The 17441-nt window shown below is 48.0% G+C and overlaps 1 long non-coding RNA gene across 1 annotated transcript; it reads right to left on the bottom strand.

Moving 5' to 3' along the window:
- Positions 1–2401: 2401 nt before the first annotated feature.
- LOC139039971 (uncharacterized) lies at positions 2402–4726 on the bottom strand. The gene is made up of 3 exons (XR_011493508.1): positions 4471–4726; positions 4018–4259; positions 2402–3148 (listed from the first exon to the last, which is right to left on the bottom strand). It is a non-coding gene; the product is annotated as an uncharacterized lncRNA (long non-coding RNA).
- Positions 4727–17441: the final 12715 nt, after the last annotated feature.

Here is a 17441-nt window from a genome sequence, read left to right as displayed (position 1 = left end):
TGCAAATGAGGTTTACTGTGAGTATTAAATTTTCTGACACTGAAAACTTGCTTTGAAGAATGAGTAGCATATGGCAAGTGATCAATAAGCTAACTGTTATCAATAGCCAAATAAGGTGGGTGTAGCGTCTAGAAGATGCTAGGAAGGGACCCAGAGTGTGGTTCTTGGTCTCTCATACAAGTTTTCCCTAAAATTGCTTCCCAAGAAAGATATGTGGTGGGGATAGACCTTCAGAAATGTCTGTTGTAGATGAAGACAGATAGAGTCTCCCAGAAGCAGAGGAGATGTAAGGTCCTTGGATCCTGCCAGGAACCAGAAGCGTGGAATGTCGTGGGACCTCAGAGCGGATGGGGGTCAGATCTCACTGCTGATGTGGCAAAGGGCACCAGGGTCCTATTTCTACAGGGAACTCATAGATTTCAGTTGGTAAAAGTCACTTTGATTGTGCAATTTCCCTCTTTTGTTTTGTTTCTAAACTGAATTCCAGAAATCCTAACATAAGAACTTAAAATGAAACTTTAGGCCACACGAGTTCAGCAGCTTCTCTGTCTGGCAGCCTGGCTGTGTTTTTCGAGAAAGTGGTTATGCTGCCTTTTCTCCTCGGTGTCTTCCCAGAGAGCATTGCCTAAAGCAGTTTTGACAATTCGCCTACACCTTAGTGGCTGGCGAAGGGGGCCCTGAGATCAGAAATGACTTTTTGTGGATAGAGGGCAGGAAATGGGTACCCTGCTGTGGAAATAGATCTAGATTCTTACATGGTTCTCAAAGAATGTGATTAGATGGGAGAGCATCTTGGAAATCAGGATTTCTGCTTTCATTTTTCAGCTCTGTCCCAAGTGTCCTCAGTGGTCACAAATTATAGAATGAGTTGAAAGAGATGTTTGCATTTAATGTATTCAACCCTTTCCCTTCACAGATGAGAGGAAGAATTCCAGAGGTGAAAGGATTTGTCATAGGTTGTACAGCTCCTCCAGGACAAGCCAGCACTGGTGAGCGGGCGTGTCAGAACAAAAGCCATCGTGCAGTTCCCCGTCAGAAGATGAGAACCAGGCGGAAAAGTACAGTGAGGTGTCCAGATCCCCAGAGACTAGCCAATGCACTGGTCCCAGATCCACCTGCGATATCAAGATGCCCTGGGCCAGTATTAATAATATAGAAGGGATGCTTTAACCCGCTCCAGCCTACGGACTCAGAATCTTTGGAGATGATGCCTCAAATTCTCTGTTTTTGAAGTGTTCCCGGTAACTTTTAATTTGGGAGCCATTTACCTAGTTCAAAGCCCTCATTTACAGATATGTAGACTGAGGCACAGGGTGCGAAAATGATTTGCCCAAAGTCACTGTGACAATTTAGTAAAGAACCAAAACCAGAACTCGGAGATAGGGTCACCTCGCCTGATAATGCTTGGGCCTCCTTGTTTGGTCCCTGGTACGGGAGGGTCTTCATCCTGATGGAGGCCCCAGGATCTCCAGGGTTTGTCAGTAAGCTCATGTTGCAGGGATAAGTGGTTGTGGGCTCAGCTGGAATGTAAACGCTTTCAAGGAGGCTTATTTGCTATGTCCTGGCACAAGGAGTGTGGACAGATGCTGTTTGGGCTTGAGTACACATGGCTTATCCCATTAGGCCCTTGTGTCATCACTTTCCATGCAATGCCTAATATTTACTCAGCACAGAAGGCCTTCTGAGACCCAATAAACTATCTAATAATGTCTAGTCTTGTCCTTTTCCACTCCATGGAATCAATAGGAATTTTAGGATAAGCCCCGGAAAGGTGTTTGGGGCTAAGGGTTGGGTGTGAGGAGGTCAGGTGGGGGGGCTGTTGGACTTAACGTGAGGGCCAGTCCATGCTGTTATGGGAACTAGGACGTTGTTGTGATGGCTGCAAACTGTTCAGTTGCTCCTGGGGCTTGAAGGGGTGCCACTGGGACGTGGATGGAAGTTTCCTGGCCTGCTCTGCTGGTTAAGTGGGGAGCATTTGCCACGGCCCCGGGTTCCTGGCTGGCTCGGTAGTGTGGATTTCAGGCACTCTCTCCCCCTATTCTGTCTCCGCTGGTGACCAAGGCGACATGGTCCGAGAGACGTGGCTTCAAGAATGAGAGGTGAAATGGGGTTTATCTATGGGATTCTCACATTTCCTAAATGCACACATTATCTCAGCTTTATTGATGGAGCAGCCAAAGAACAGGATGAAGTCTTGATATGTCCTAGTTGTCACAAAACAGAGCACCCAGGTCTCTGGCTGTCCAGGCCAGGCTCTTCCCAGCACCCCTGGTTTCAAGTGTAATGCATGGAACAGTGTGGTACAGAATGGCACAGCATAACATGGGTTGCCTCTCATCCAGCTTCTGATAGTTTACTCACTAGTAACTGAGTGGAGGGTTCTAGATCTGCTCTAGTCTTTCCTCACTTAGGCTGTTGGAGTCTTTATCATTGAGAATATCCCCAGTCATTGTGACAGGTCAAAGAGACATGGAGAGTCTTGTACTAGCTCTTAAAGGCCTCTGCCTGGAGTGACACGTGTCACTTCTGCTTACGTTTTATTGATCAAAGTAGGTTATACAACTTGTGCATCTTCAAGATGACGTGGAAGTGCAACCCTACTGTGCACACAAGAACTAGAAATATAGGTGGATATCTCTAGGCACCACCACACACTCCCTGTTATCCATATCAGGTTAGTAGCTGTTAAGTGTTGTAAAGAAGTGACCGTGCCATGTGTCATTCCTGGGTTACACAATCTCTAATACTTCACAGTCAAAATACAGATCTTTGTCCACTTACCATGGGGTTGCATCCTGCTCAACCCATCCTATGTTGAAAATATCCTAAGTCGAAAATGCGTTTGATACGCCTAACCTACCGGACGTCACAGCTTAGCCTCGCCTGCCTTGAACGTGCTCAGAACACTTACATCAGCCTCCAGTTGGGCAAAATCCTCTAACACCAAACCTACTTGATGGTACAGTGTTGACTGTCTCCTGTAATTTATTGAATACTGTACAGAAAGTGAGGACCAGAGCAGTCCGATGGGTGCAGAATGGTTGTAAGCGGATCCCTCGTTTACCCTCGTGATTGACGGGCTGCCTGGAGCCTCGGCCGCTGCCGCCGCCCCGCATCACGAGAGAGGATCGTGCCACGAGTCACTAACCTGGGAAAAGATCAAAATTCAAAATTCGAAGTATAGTTTCTACCGAGTGTGTACGGCTTTCGCACCATCGTAAAGTAGAAAAGTTGTAACTTGAACCATCTTAAGTCTGGGACTGTCTGTGGTCCACTCTTTTTTAAAAAACATTTTTTATTTTAACTTGAGGCAGAGTGGTGAGTCTAAATGGTTTCATAGTATTGAGTGCATGCCACAGCATTCTATCTTTGATATCTGTATCAAATATGTTGCTTTATTCTTGTCCCTCCACCCCAACTGAGTCCATCTAAATGTCAGAGAAATGTCCCAGTGACTGCCCATCAGGCTATCCACGTCAACTCCGTAGAAGTGGGAAACTATTATAAAGCCCTTAATGGACACAGGTGCTAATTGGTCCCTAGAGTGAGATTTTTATTTGATTATTGATGAAGACTACAAATAAGCTTATGAAGGCTCAGATCATCTAGGTTAGTACCTATCAGGCACTGTGAAGGAGTCATTGTACTATTAAATGTTCCACATAGCATACAAAATAGTCTTTGTTTTGTTTATATCAGTGTTTTTTAAACATGGAGACCAAGAAGTCAATCTGATTTAATAATGCCCATTCTACTCTATAATGTTCTGAACCAAACATGTTTTATTATCTTTACATCAAAAATAATAACTGGTGCTCTTCTACGTTTTTAAAGATAAGAATGGATAACGTCAAGTCAACTGTAGACAGTTCAGGTTAGTATAATAAACATTAATACAGTCTATCACATGGGCGAGTTGAAAAATGTACAACATCTCTCTCAAGGCATCCGCTAACACAGGTGCTTAGCAATGAGCAGCGGCAGCACTGCCCACAAAGCGGACCTCGAAACCCTCACCTGCAGCAGCAAGGACGGCCTTGTCCCCACCCTGGTGATCTCCAATAAGAAGTCGTTATTGTGGGGCCGGCCTTGTGGCTGAGTGGTTAAGTTCACGTGCTCCACTTCAGCAGCCCAGGGTTTTGCCAGTTCGGATCCTGGGCGTGGACCTAGCACCATACATCGAGCCACGCTGAGGCGGCGTCCCACATAGCAGAACTAGAAGGACCTGCAGCTGGAATATACAACTACATACTGGAAGGCTTTGGGGAGAAGAAAAAAAGAAGATTTGCAACAGATGTTAGCTCAGGTGCCAATTTTTGAGGAAAAACAAAAAAGGAATTGTTATTGCAATTTACAGCTTCCAACTATTCAATTTTAGCTTTGTGGTTTTTAATTCCCTTACTTTTCCCTTTCCAATCTCCGAGGTTGCTCTCATCACACAGAATCAGGAAAAGAGTCTTGTTTGCTTACCTGGGGCTGCTGCAGTTTGTGGGAATACCGTGCTTCTTTGAGTTGTTACCGAAAGTTTGGTCTCTGAACTTGCTGCCAATCCAAATAATGAGCACAGAGTCTGGAGTGGAAAGGAAAGGCTTTGTTTTCTTTGCCAGGCAGAGGAAGCTAAGCAACGGCTAGAGCCTTAAGAATTGCCAGCTCCATTAAGAAATGAGTCCAGGGTTTTAAGGGTTTGCCATTTGCAAGGAGGGGGAGATAAGGGAATTTTGCAGGTGGGTGTCCTCATCTGTCTGTCTCTGTGGTGGACTCTGGCGCCAGAAAGCTGAGGAGCTGGGCCTGGGAACCTTCAGTTTCTTGATATTCTCTGGACATTAGTTTTCCTGTAATAAAATTCAAGGACGTGCCATTAGTCACAACTTTAGTTTGAGCCCAGCATGAGGCCACCTGGGCTTCAACAGTTTGTAACTTCTATTTGGCTCCATAGCTCAGGGAGTCAGAGGTTAAAGAAACAAATATTTATGTATGAGTGTAAGTAAAGAAGCAGGGAATGACTAGGATGTATGCTTTTGGCTTTAACCCTATGTATGCAGGGTTCCATGGCGGGGAACCGACATCAGGGTTGGTAATAATTAAGAGCCTGTAACAGAGTCTGCTCTCAAAAGTCTAGTCTACTTCGTTTTCACTTGTCTGAAACATGGTGCGGATCTGTAACATTGCTAAGAGTGACTTCTGAAATGTTTCCGGCATTTTCCCCAACTCAGAATGGGACACCTGAAGGACTTTTATGATTTTAAATGTTTGCATGCTCTTTGTAGAAAGCATAAAAAATATGCAGAAATGCCTAAAGGAAAGAATAAAATTATCTGCATTTAGGGTTACCAATTTGTCCCAATTTTGCCCGGGATTTCTTGGTTTTAGGTAAACGTCCATTGTCCCAGGAAACCCATCAGCCCTGGGCAAATCAGGACGGTTGGTCACCCTGTCCATGTTTTAAATACTAAGATGGACTCTGGCTGACATTTTTGTCTATTTTGTCGCTTTTTACTCTCTTCTCTTCTGTGTGTGCACACAAACGTATACATATATATGTGTCCATATGCGTTTCTGTATCTCTATTGTGCACATCTATACACTTACTTATATGCATACACGTGTATATTTGCATAACACACATTCATATATAGAAGTATTTACATACACACATAAGCTGGGCATAATGCACATACGATATTTACAGCTTTTTTTCACTGAACATTGGTCATGCACTCTTCCAAGTCATTAGATATTCTTCAACTGCTTGAATTTTAAAGGCTTTTTACAGGCGTATACATATGTACGTGCCTTTGTTTATTTCTGTAGCTGTGGAATTGATACGTTACAATGTATGAAATGTTGAAGTTTTAATACATCTCGCCATCTTGCTTTCTAGAAAGTTTGACCCTGGATCTCAAGGTCTGTACCCTGATCACAGCTGCAAAGATCCTTTTGCCATGTAGGGTAACATAGTCACAGGTTCCAGGGGCGAGGGATGGACACTTTGGGGGGCCATTATTCTGCTTACCACAAATAATAAATGTTGTCCAGGGCTGGCCCTGTGGCACAGCGGTTAAGTGCGTATGTTCCACTTCGGCGGCCCGGGATTCGTCAGTTCGGATTCCAGGTGTGGACCTGGCACCGCTTGGCAAGCCATGCTGTGGTAGGTGTCCCACATATAAAGTGGAGGAAGATGGGCACGGATGTTAGCTCAGGGCCAGTCTTCCTCAGCAAAAAGAGGAGGATTGGCAGCAGATGTTAGCTCAGGGCTAATCTTCCTCAAAAGAAGAAAAAAAAAAGAGAGTAAAAAAAATGTGTGATGCTTTGTTAATAAAAATATTATCTCATATAGAGGTAAAACTAATCCTCTAGTGATAGGATTTCCACTAGAGGTTCCTTTTGGGGATATTAACTGGCAGGGGGCTTGAGGGAGGCTGCTGGGGTTGGGAAAAGTTCTGCATGAAGTGTACACATTTGTAAAACTGACAACTTTATTGGACTTTATTGTAGGAAAGGATTACCTCCATTAAAAAGTAAGTAAAAAGAAACCATCCAGTATCAGCTTGCTTATATATTTATTTCTTGGTCGGTATTTTTATGTGCATGTTCGTGGTGTATGTGTTTATCTTATAAATTATTTGATAGTTTCCTTAGCTTGGGGATTCACCTATTTTTCTTATTTATTTATAAGAGAATTTAACACTTCTACCTTGTATATATTCTATTTTTCGAAAACATGGTATCACCTCTTAACATTACAGAAGTTACAGAAGCTGAAACATACCCCTGACCTCAGGATTTCCTCTCTGAAGAAGAAGGAACTTAAATCCTTCCAGGACAGCAGCTTTCTTAAGCTTTTGGGACTGTCCCCACCAATTGCATCATGTCACCCTGAGCCACATAGTCTGGTGTGATTTAGGAACTAAGTTTGTGTGGGACCCCTAGTCCACGTGCAAGGCCAATGTTCCACTAAATAAGCTGAGGACATTTTTATTCCCCAGTGATGTGGCTTGATACAAAAGGTGCATCTGGGGGCCAGAAATAGAAATCGTAGTGAAAGCCCATCATGAGGACAATAAGTTGGTTAGTAGAGATGCAAGGGATTAGTGTCAAGCCGGCATAATCCTGGCTTGCCAGTTAAGCAGCTATGTGCTCTAACTAGATTCTGTTGGGTCCACCTGCCTCATCCATGAAATGTGGGGATGCTCAAGACCAGGGATGGCAAATAGGTTTCAGCGAAGAGTCAGCCCAAGACATTTGTTGGGAAGGGAGTGAGGCTGTATCTTTGGCCATGAGAACTCATGATGTGGTTCCTTACTGATTCCCTCCATGGCCCAGGATTAGGATGAGGCCAGGTCTGTGCTACGTTGGTTATCTCTGCCCCAGGAGACACCTTTGCTGCCCTCATCTTCTCCCATCTTCTTGAAAGAGGTTCAGTCTGGGACCCAGACACTCAGGACATTAGGAATTGGCTGGGAAGAGTTCTTTGCTTAGCTCTAGAAGGCAGGGTAGACATTAAGATAATGAAGTCTGGAGCCAGACTGCCAGGATTTGGATGCTAGATGCTTACTTCAGCTCTCTGTACCTCAGTTTCCCTCTCAGTAAAATGAGTGTGAATTAAACGAGTTGACACAGGAAAAGGGCATTGAACAGTGAGCTGTTAGCATGTGGTGAATAGTTAACAAGTTAGCTGTTACAGATTTTCATAATGAGGGGGATGCAGCGATCAAAGGATGCTACAAAGGGACCTGAGATGTGGACTATTAGACAGAAGTGTTCCCTTAGCTGTTCTCAAGTTTCTTGATGAAGACAAGACACGTGGTAGAAATGGCCCTTCAGGAAGGCCTGTACTGTAGGTGAGGAAATAAACAGAGTCTCCTGGAAACAGGGGGGAACGAGGTCCCCAGAGCCTCTTGTGAACCATAGGTGCAGAATGCCCTGGGCCCCCGAAGGAATGGGAGACAGATCCCAGGTGTGACGGACACCGGGAGGCACCACACCCAAGTTCTACAGGATTTCAAAGACTGCAGTCAGCAAATCCCTTTGATGTTGCAATTTCCCTTCTTTGGTTTTGTTTTGAATCTGGATTTGGGAAATTTTAGTGTGAAAAGCTAAAACGAAACTTAAGATGGCCCAAGTTCTGCAGCTATTCTGTCCCGCTGCCCGGCTGCAGTCCCCAGGGAGGTGGTCGTCCCGCCTTCTCTCTGTCCCCTCCTTCCTGGCAGTTAGCTAAAGTGTACACAACAACAGGCTTGGAATTTAGGAGCTGGCGGACGGCGAGAATTGTGGTCTAGATGTAAGTTAGTGGTGGACAGGGACAAGTTAGCCCTGGGAAAGAAGTGGGTCTCCTGCCATCGAAGCTGACCTCCGTCTTCTTAAGGCATTCCCCAGGAATGCAGCGGCGTCAGGTGTAAGGAGATTCTGGCACTCACAAGCCCTGCCTGTGTTTCACAGCTTTGTCTCAGATGTGTTCAGAGATCACAAGATCATAGAAACAGTGGTAAGAGACATTACAATAAAGAGGTGACGTGCCTTCCAGCAGGTGGCGCAGCTAGTGCGTGGCGAGCCAGGACTGCAGATGAGCAGTGCCCGTGAAAGTTGAAGCAGGTCATTACAAAGACGATCATGCAAGTTCAAGAAAGAAGGGGGAGAACCCAAAGGTGAGAGAGCAAAGAAACCTCAGAGAGCATCCGGTGCCCTTGTCCCAGAAGGGGCTGTGCCTCAGGTCCCCAGGGAAACTGCTTAAAAATCGGAAAGGGGCGTTTTTCCATAAGCCCATGGCCTGATTCAGGATCTTGGGATAAGGCCTGGCAATCTTTGTTTTCAGAAGTCTCCTTGGTGATTTTGATTCGTAGCCAATTTGGAAGCCATCGATCTAGAGCAAAAGCATGTTCGTAGATGGGTAAGCCGAGTGTCATGGAAGGAAGATTTGCACAAGCTCACCTGATAATTGAGTGTAGAGGTGCAACCTAAAGAAAAAGTGGAGGTTGCAATGCTCAATTATGTGTCAATCATCTGTGTTTGGTCCCTGATTCGTGCTGGGAGCTCTGCTCTATCAGAGGCCCTGATGTCTCCAGTGCTTTGAGTTTACAGACTTATGGATAGGAGCTGGAGGACAAATGCACTGAGGACTGCTTCGAAAGGAAGAGCTGTGACGTCACAAAGGGAGTGCAAGCGAATTCTATCACAGGCTGTGCACATGGAGTCTACGCCACCACTCTCTGCCCCTTACCCTTCCCAGCCTTCTGCCCAAGACTTACCGAGAGCCAGAGGATCTTCCGAGTATCCATACATGGGGTGACACCCTAGCCATTTGTATTCCAACCCACTGTGTGCTCCTACACTTGGTTGGAAGTTTAGGGGTTCCCCTTGATTGGTGTCTGGAGATGAGATCTTGGCAGCAGAAGAGGCGCACAGCACTACTGGACCCGGCATGAGGATGAGTGAAGTTGTCTGGCTGCTAATTGCTGCCAGGACCTTGGGTGCCTAGTCGGGGGCTTTCATAAAAACTCTGTGACTAAGCAGGCAACGGCTGAGCTGGGAGTGGGTTCGTAGGAACTCAACCCCCTGGCTGGCCCTGTGTGCATATTTGAAACACTCCCATTTCTTCCCCAGCCAGTGCACATGATGATATTTGCCAAGAGACACAGCTCCCGGAGCTGGGGGGACTTGTCATCTTCCAGCCTGTGACACAGGATTATCCCCATTTAACGGAGAGGGAAACTGAGGTGCCGGAGAGCTTGATATGCCTAAGTGCACAGAGAGTCAGTGCCACTTCTGTAATCAGCGTGAACCTCTCCTGCCTCCTGGGCCAGGACTTTTCCAGGACCCCATGCTTCGGAGTGCACTGCTGTCTGCAACAGCCATCTCTCCCCCTACAGCAGCGGGCATGAGTCCTGCTAGTTGGTCTCTATCCTCGGCAAGGAGGCTGGTTTCCCAACAAGTGGGTCCCCTTTGAGAAAGAAGAGTGGGTAAAGTTCATGTTCTGCAGTGGAATCTCAGGGGGCCATCCAGGAAGAAGAGACCCTGTCTCTTTAAATGCATGTGCCTAACCCTCTGTAATTGGGGTATAGAGGAGAGTGACAGAGAGAAGAAAATTTGGGTCTCAAGGTCGGCATGCCCCTAAATACCATCTTGTGGTATTTGGGGAGCAGTTTCTAGGACCCGAGTCACTGGCCTTCCTCATGACTGAATGTCTTGAGTAAGCGCCAGCGCATCCTGTTCTTCCTACAAGCTGCCTCTTCCCCTCCGCCCTCCCCACTACCTCTTGCTTGGATCATCGCAGAAACCCACTCTTGGGTCATCCTTTCCACAGGCCATCTTGCCCACAGCCACCAGCTTTCTCTTCCTCAAATCTACTTCTGATCATGGCACTTCCCCTCGCTACTGGTCAAACACCTTCATTGTCTCCCTGTCACCTTCAGAACTGAACCCAAACTGTCCGTCTTGTCATTCAAGATCCTCTAAAACACGACTCAAGCTTGCGTTCTACAATTTCTCTCCCATTCCTGGACCAAATTCCAGGCAAATCCTGCTTCTTGCCTACTCTTCTTCTGTCCATCCTGATCTAACTGGAGAACTCTCTCCTCTTATCTCAAACCATCCTTTAGGACAGATCCTGCTTATATCTCTTCTTCACTGAAAAGTGTCATCTGACTATGAAGTCTTGTCACCTAGTCTTCCTCTGAGGTCTCAGTCCACGTAGGATCAGCATTTCTCTGGGGCTGAGGACAGATGCATGGGAAGGACCCCAGGCAGAGAGAAATCCCAAAGTCTATTGCAATAGATTGGCTGGGAGAGTTTCACTGGGTGGAAGGGAGGGGATGGTGGGCAGGTGAGGAAACGAATGGCTGGGGGTACTGGACAGGCAACTGACATCCTTGGGTCCCAGTGAGCTGATGTTGGGCACCGGAACCCCAGTGCTGGAACGACCCCGTCTGTCTTGAACCTGCAAGGAGACAAGCCAAGTCAAAAGGCCATTTATTGGGAGCATGGCCCCCACTTCCTAAGACCACGGCAGTTTCTGGGTTTGTCTCAGTCTCTCTGCTCCTCTGGCTGCTCTGCCTGATTTTTACAGAGTTGTGATCCATTATTTTGCAGGAGGTAGAGTTAGGGGAAGGAAAGGAAAGCCTTTCCCTCGGTAGGTTCATGGTCAAGGAATGAGGAAACGAGATCTGAAATCTGCAGAGTAAGCACTGGGCCCCAGCGAGGTTTCCAGGAAGCGAGAAAGGGAAGCAGTGGGCTGAGACTGGGCATGCTGTCCATCCAGGGCCAAGACGAAGGGGGGTGAGCCAGGAAGGAGCAGTGCAGTCGTGTCCCGTCTAAGAACAGGAAACATTCTGAGTTGCATCCTCTTAGGGGCTCTTCCTCTTCACTGAAGAGCCTTTTATAGAAAAGGGGGGGAGACAGGTAATTGACCTCAAGAGAGATGAGCACATCCAAAGTTCCTCCTGTTTCGACCTTCTGGCAGCATCCCCCTGAGGGGCCCAACACTGTGGCTGGGATCCCAACCATACGCTTGCACCCTGCTAAACTCATTCGAACCCAAGATGGTATTCAATTAGAACTTTGGCTGAATGGAGGCCTCCAGGAATCCTACAGTTATAAAGCTCTTGGATCTCAGCATCAGAGGATGTCAAAGCTGGCTGATAGATAAGGAACTTAGAGTGCTGTGGTTTTCAAACCTCAGCTGAGCTGTCAAAGTCTTTCCTCAAATGAGATCATAGAGGGAATCCTAATCTATCAACCAGGGCAAGTGGAGTGGTCTGTGTGGTGCAGAAGCTGGAGAACTGGAGGCCCCTGCCTCTCACATCCTGGGCTACAGGAAATGGCCCAGTGTGAGACGCGCTGATCCAGTTAAACTCCCTGCCCTGGACACGCACATCAAGACTCCCTATTGGAGACAACGTAATAGACAATGTATGAGCACAGCCCACACATGGTTTCTAACGCTGCGGTTTAGCTCCCTCTAGTGGATGGTTGGGGCAGAGACGGTGAATTGTGTAGGGAAGGCATTGGAGAAAAACTGCCTAAAACGCTGACTTGAAAGCATTCCAGGGACATTTGTCCAGCTACCCCTGCACTCTGTGCTCATCCCTGCTTCTGACTAGGCTCCCTCGGCTCCAGCAGACAGTTCTCTTTGAAGATCTATGAATGACACACGGGCGTGGAGGAAGGCACAGAGGCCCTGCCCAGAGGAGACTGGACACCTCTTGTGGATGTCGGATCAGGAGGTCAAGGGCTATGACCTTCAAGTGATGCAGACTCTTCCCCTTAGGGACTTCCTTAAAGGGAAGGCCAGAGTGTCCCTGTCCTGGGACTGGGGAAAATGCCTACTTGTGTCCATGAGATAAAAGCCCCGTGCTTCCAAACTGAGAGACGTTGTAGTGGGGATGGTTTTCCAGGAATGTCTGTTATGTAAAAGGAACCACGAGGAATGCCAGATAGAGGGGAGCGGTCCCAGGTACCCTGGCAAGGATGGGATGTCTTAAGTGCTCTGGGCCACAGAGGAACGTGGCTGACGTGCTTCGAGGGATGACCGCCTCTGTGTGATGCCAGCCTCTGAGTGATGCCAGCGTCAGAGCCGGGCGAGGGTTCAGTGCGGTATGTTCATTTTGCGGTTTCCCTCTCCAGACTTCAGATTTATGCCACCTGCAGCGTTTCATGTGAAATGTTAACCCAAGCTTTCCGACCATGTAGGTTGGGCAACTGTTCCATCCCGCTCAGCTGCCTTCGGCAGGGAGGGGGTCCTCTCTGGCTTCTTTCTGTGTCCTCTCTTTCAGTGACTTCCCAGCCAGCCCTCATCTAAGGCAGATTCAAGTCACTTTCTCTGTTGCAGGTGTGTAGGAAGTCTGTGGTCAGGAATAACTCTGATGGGGGCAGGAAACGAGCCCCCTGTTGTGGAAACAGTTGTCCTGGCTTCCTACCTGGTCCCCAAGGAATAAGAATGATCAGGTGCAACCTGCGAATCCAGACTCTCAGCTTTGTTTTCTAAGTCAAACTCAGATTTCCTCCGAGACCACACAACTTGAGAAAGAATCGAATAGGACCTGAGAACTCGTTGTGCGCCGCTCTCCTTTCTCAGATAGAAAAACTGAAGCCCAAGGACACAAATGAAATCCTTAAGGCCACGCAGGGTATCAGAGGCCTTGATGTCCCGGTGCCCAGGTCCCTGGACCTGTCCCATGAACCTTCCCCTATATTGTGTTCTCATGCCCTGGGCCTCAGTTTCCCCTTCTGCAAAAGAGAACCAGATGGGATTTACTATCAGTTTCTTCTAAAGCTTCATGGAACTTCCTGGAAGAAACATTCCATGCTCATTGCAACTGACACACAGTAAGTACTGAATAAATAATGACGCAGGTTTGTTGCATGTGTTCTCCATGCCAGGGACGAAAGAGTTTCAGGGGTTATCTAATTTAATCCTCCTGATCAACAGTGGAGAGAAGTGCTTTCATGACGCTCATTATCGAGATGAAAGAACTGAGGCTTAGAGAAGCTGAATGCCTCCCTCAGACAGGTCAAAGCTCCTAGAAGCGAGAGCAGCCTCTCTGTGCGGACCTGACCTTTAACTGTGCTCAACACGCACCCCACACCGTGTCGGGGGCTTCGTTCACACGGTCCTCCACTGGCCGGCGTTCTTATCCCCACTTTACCAGTGAGAGTAAGTGATTTGCTGGGGAGCACACAGCCAGCCCAGAGCAAACCAGAGCCGGAGCCAGTCTAGGAGGTGGAATAGGGTCCGCTGGCCCCAGCCCCGCTCCACACACTGAACTCGAGTCTTTGCGAAGGATAACTTAGAATCTGTGCTTTTAGACATGTCCCTGGTGATTTTAATGCATAGCCCTTTAGAAGCCTTGTATCTATCCAGTTGGCGAATCCATTTTATGGTTGGGTAAACTAAAGCCTAGTGAGGAAATGTGGATTTCTATACAAGCTAGCTGCAGAACCAAGCCGGGGCTCAGGGCTCAGGCCCAGGCCCGCATCCTTGTAGCTGATGCCCTGTGCTCTGCCTAAACCCCATGCACCCATCAGGACCAAGGGAGTCATTTCTCCAGCTTTGGCCATGCTGGTGGCCAGCAGGTGTCCACTGAGTGCCCCTCTGGGAACTGCCCTTGGCTCTAGAGAGTCGTCTTCCTCCGGTCACACCTCCTTATGTGGGGACAGACCACATCCAGCGATGGGTGATACAGGCCTGGAAAGGCCTGTTCCCTTCTCCTAATTTGGGACAATTCTAAAGAGGCATCCCCGCTCCAGGGCACCCATAGGACTAGTCTGGGGGCATCCTGGGACGTGCCCTCCAAAGGGAGAGACTAATTGTTGCATCTCTTGCCTCCCACCACTAAAAACGAGGCCCTGTGCCTGGTCGTCTCCATACTCAGGGAGACTGGTCTGACCACGGGCACACAGGGCTGCCTGCTGTGACCGGGCGCTGGGCACGAGCGGGTTCTGCTGCAAGTCCACGTGTGGGGCAAGCGGTCTTGCAGCTTTGCCCCACACAATCAATAGGCCTGATGGTATTAGAGTTAACTGTGATGGGACAAGGAGCCCACTGTGCCCCGTAGAGTCTCTGGGTCAATTGGAGAATCACAACATAGACCCCTGGATTCCAGACCAAGACCATGTCACTTAAAAAGGAAAAATTATACCTTTTGAACAAAAGCTCCTGGAGCATTACTGGGCCCTTGTAGAGACAAAGAGCCTGGCCATAGGAATTCCAGTGACCCTGCGGCCAGAACTGCCCATCATGAGCTGGGTTCACTCAAACCCATCAAGTTCTAATGCCAGGGGGGCCCAGCAGCAATCCATGCATGGCTGAAGCAGTGCACTGGGACCGGGCACAAGCAGGACCAGAGGGCACAGTAAGTCACGTGAGCAGGTGACTCAGACGCACAAGTTGTCCACACCGTGGCCTCTCCCTCAGTTCACACCCACAGCTGTCTGAGAAGTCACTTAGGATCAGCTGATGAAGGAGGAAAAAGGCTGAGTTTGGTTCACAAATGGTTCAGGTTAGCACATGGATACAAGACAGGCCAGGTCAGGGGTGGCCTTGAAAGACAGAAGTGAGGGGGGATGGACACAATGGGCAGAACTTTGGGCAGTGTTTTTGGTCATCCATTTGTATAGAAACAGAGGTGGCCTGAGGTTAGAATACATGTCAGTCATAGATTGTGGTGAATGGCCTGGAAGGTTGGTAGGGGAAAGGTAGAAAATTTGGGGCAAAGGAGGTCTGGGAGAGAGGCAAGTAGATGGACCCATGGAACAGGGCACAGCATGTGAAGTCCTTTGTTTGCTGTTAATGTCCATCAGAGAATTTGGAGAACAAGAGAGGCACTGAATGACCAAGTAAACAGAACGATGTGGCCAGTCAACACCGGCCAGCTCCTGACATCGGTACCATGGTGTCGGACAGTGGGCACATGTGAGAATAGCCATGTATGAGGGGTTTAGGCTACACAAGAGCCCCATAGCATGGGCTCCCAGTCACCACGACCAATGTAGCTGAATATCCTACCTGCTGACACTAGAGGCCAGTGTTGAGTCCTGGATATGGCATCAGCTATCAAGGAGACTAACTAATTATTTGGTGGCAAATACACATTCAATTACATCGTATCTCTTCTATGGTGAAAAGGACAGTGATTGATGTTAACTGGAATAGACACATTTTCCAGGTGTGGATTGGCCATTTCTGTGCTCAGTACTTCAGTCGGCACCATTCCCTGAGGGCTTATAGGTGCTCATCAACTGGGGTGAGATCCTACATCACATCACTGTAGACCAAGAGACACCCTTTACAGCAAACAAGGGGCAGCACTGGGCATATGACCATGGGATCCACTGATCCACCACGTAACTGCCTCATCCAAAAGCTCTGGCCTGATAGAACGGAATGGCCTATTGAGGTACCAGCTTGGAAAAGACATCCTGCAAGGATGGAGCAGCATCCTCTAGGATTCAATATACACCCTAAATCAACTATTACATGATGCTGAATCCCCAATAGGTAAAATTCATGGACCTGTGTATCAAGAAGTGGAAGTAGGAGTGACTCCACTTACCATCCTCTCAGTGACCCACTTGGGGCAGTTTCCTACCTCCACAACTCAGGGCTCTGTGGATTTGGAAGTCCTGGTTCCCTGAGGAAGAATGCTTCCACCAGGGTTTCTAGCAAGAGTCTCATTAAACCTCAAGCTACGGCTATACTCCATCTCTTTAGACTTTCAGGTGAAGAGACCTACAGGCAAGTGGGGGAAGGGTCACCATCCTGGTGGGGGTAATTGAGAGGATAGAACTGATTTTACTCAATGGGGCAGAGAGGAACGTTCAGCACCTAGGTGATTCATTTGGATGAATCTTGGTACTCCCTCACCTAGGGTATTTTTGGGTGTGTGTGTGCTGAGGAAGATTCACCCTGAGCTGACATCTGTGCTAATCTTCCTCTATTTTGCATGTGGGTCACTGCCACTGCATGGCTGACGAGTGGTGTAGGTCTGTGCCAGGGATCTGAATCCCCAAAGCTGGGCTGCTTTGGGGAAGTGCACCAAGCTTAACCACTACACCGTGGGGCTGGTCTCCCCTCCCCCAGTTTTGATGGTAAATGTACAAGAGCAGCAGCCACAAGCTGAGAAGAGCATGATGACTAGGGGTTCCACTCCTTGTGGGGAGGGTCTGAGTCAGCCCTGAAGGCAAGTGCTCTACACCAGCAGAGGTGTTGGCTGAGGGAGGGGAACCTAGAATGAGTGTTTGAGGAGGGGGTGATAAGTGTCTAATATTCTGATCCAATTCCAGTGTGTGGGGGGTTTTTCCCCCACAACCAAGCAATCCCCTGACATCAGCTGGGTGTCCCACAATTTAACTCAATTCTGGCACTATCTACCTGGAGACAGCATTAGGTCCCACAGGTTGAGGGCTCAGTCCTATAAGACTCCACTCCCCCACCCCCAACTTCAGAGGCCAATCACAAGTCCAGGTTGTCATCTGTGCTTCTGACTGACTGGCCAGAGATTGGAGGTTCCTATTGTTACCGTGCCAGCTTCATTTTTGCCTGCTGCCCAGAAAATCAAAGACCAAGATGTCGAGATTGCAGCAGAGAGAGAGTTTAATCACAAGGCAGCCATGTGAGGAAGCAAGAGCATGAGTCTCAAGTCTGCTTCCCCCAAAATAGGGACTCAGGGATATTTATGGGATTGGGATAGGGTGGCAAGGTGGTCTGAAATGTGGAGATAGGTGATTGGAGGTGAAGAGAGGTGAGGTAATTGATGATGTGCACAAGTGTAGTCAGACTCCATGCCTCTTCATAGGACCCATGTTCACAAAATGGCGGTGTGAGCATGATCTGATGGTGGAGTTTTTAGCCTCTTGACGTCAAAAGGTCGCCTATCGGACATCTGTGTGGGCCTAGTTGATGAGTTGGTGGTCTCAACTGGCCTGGAGTGGACAAAGGAGTTCTAATT

This window comes from Equus asinus, chromosome 13, assembly GCF_041296235.1.
Source record: "Equus asinus isolate D_3611 breed Donkey chromosome 13, EquAss-T2T_v2, whole genome shotgun sequence".
Classification (NCBI taxonomy): domain Eukaryota; kingdom Metazoa; phylum Chordata; class Mammalia; order Perissodactyla; family Equidae; genus Equus; species Equus asinus.
The sequence above is the reverse complement of the archived record's forward strand: the minus strand, read 5'-3'. Positions and strand labels throughout refer to the sequence as shown.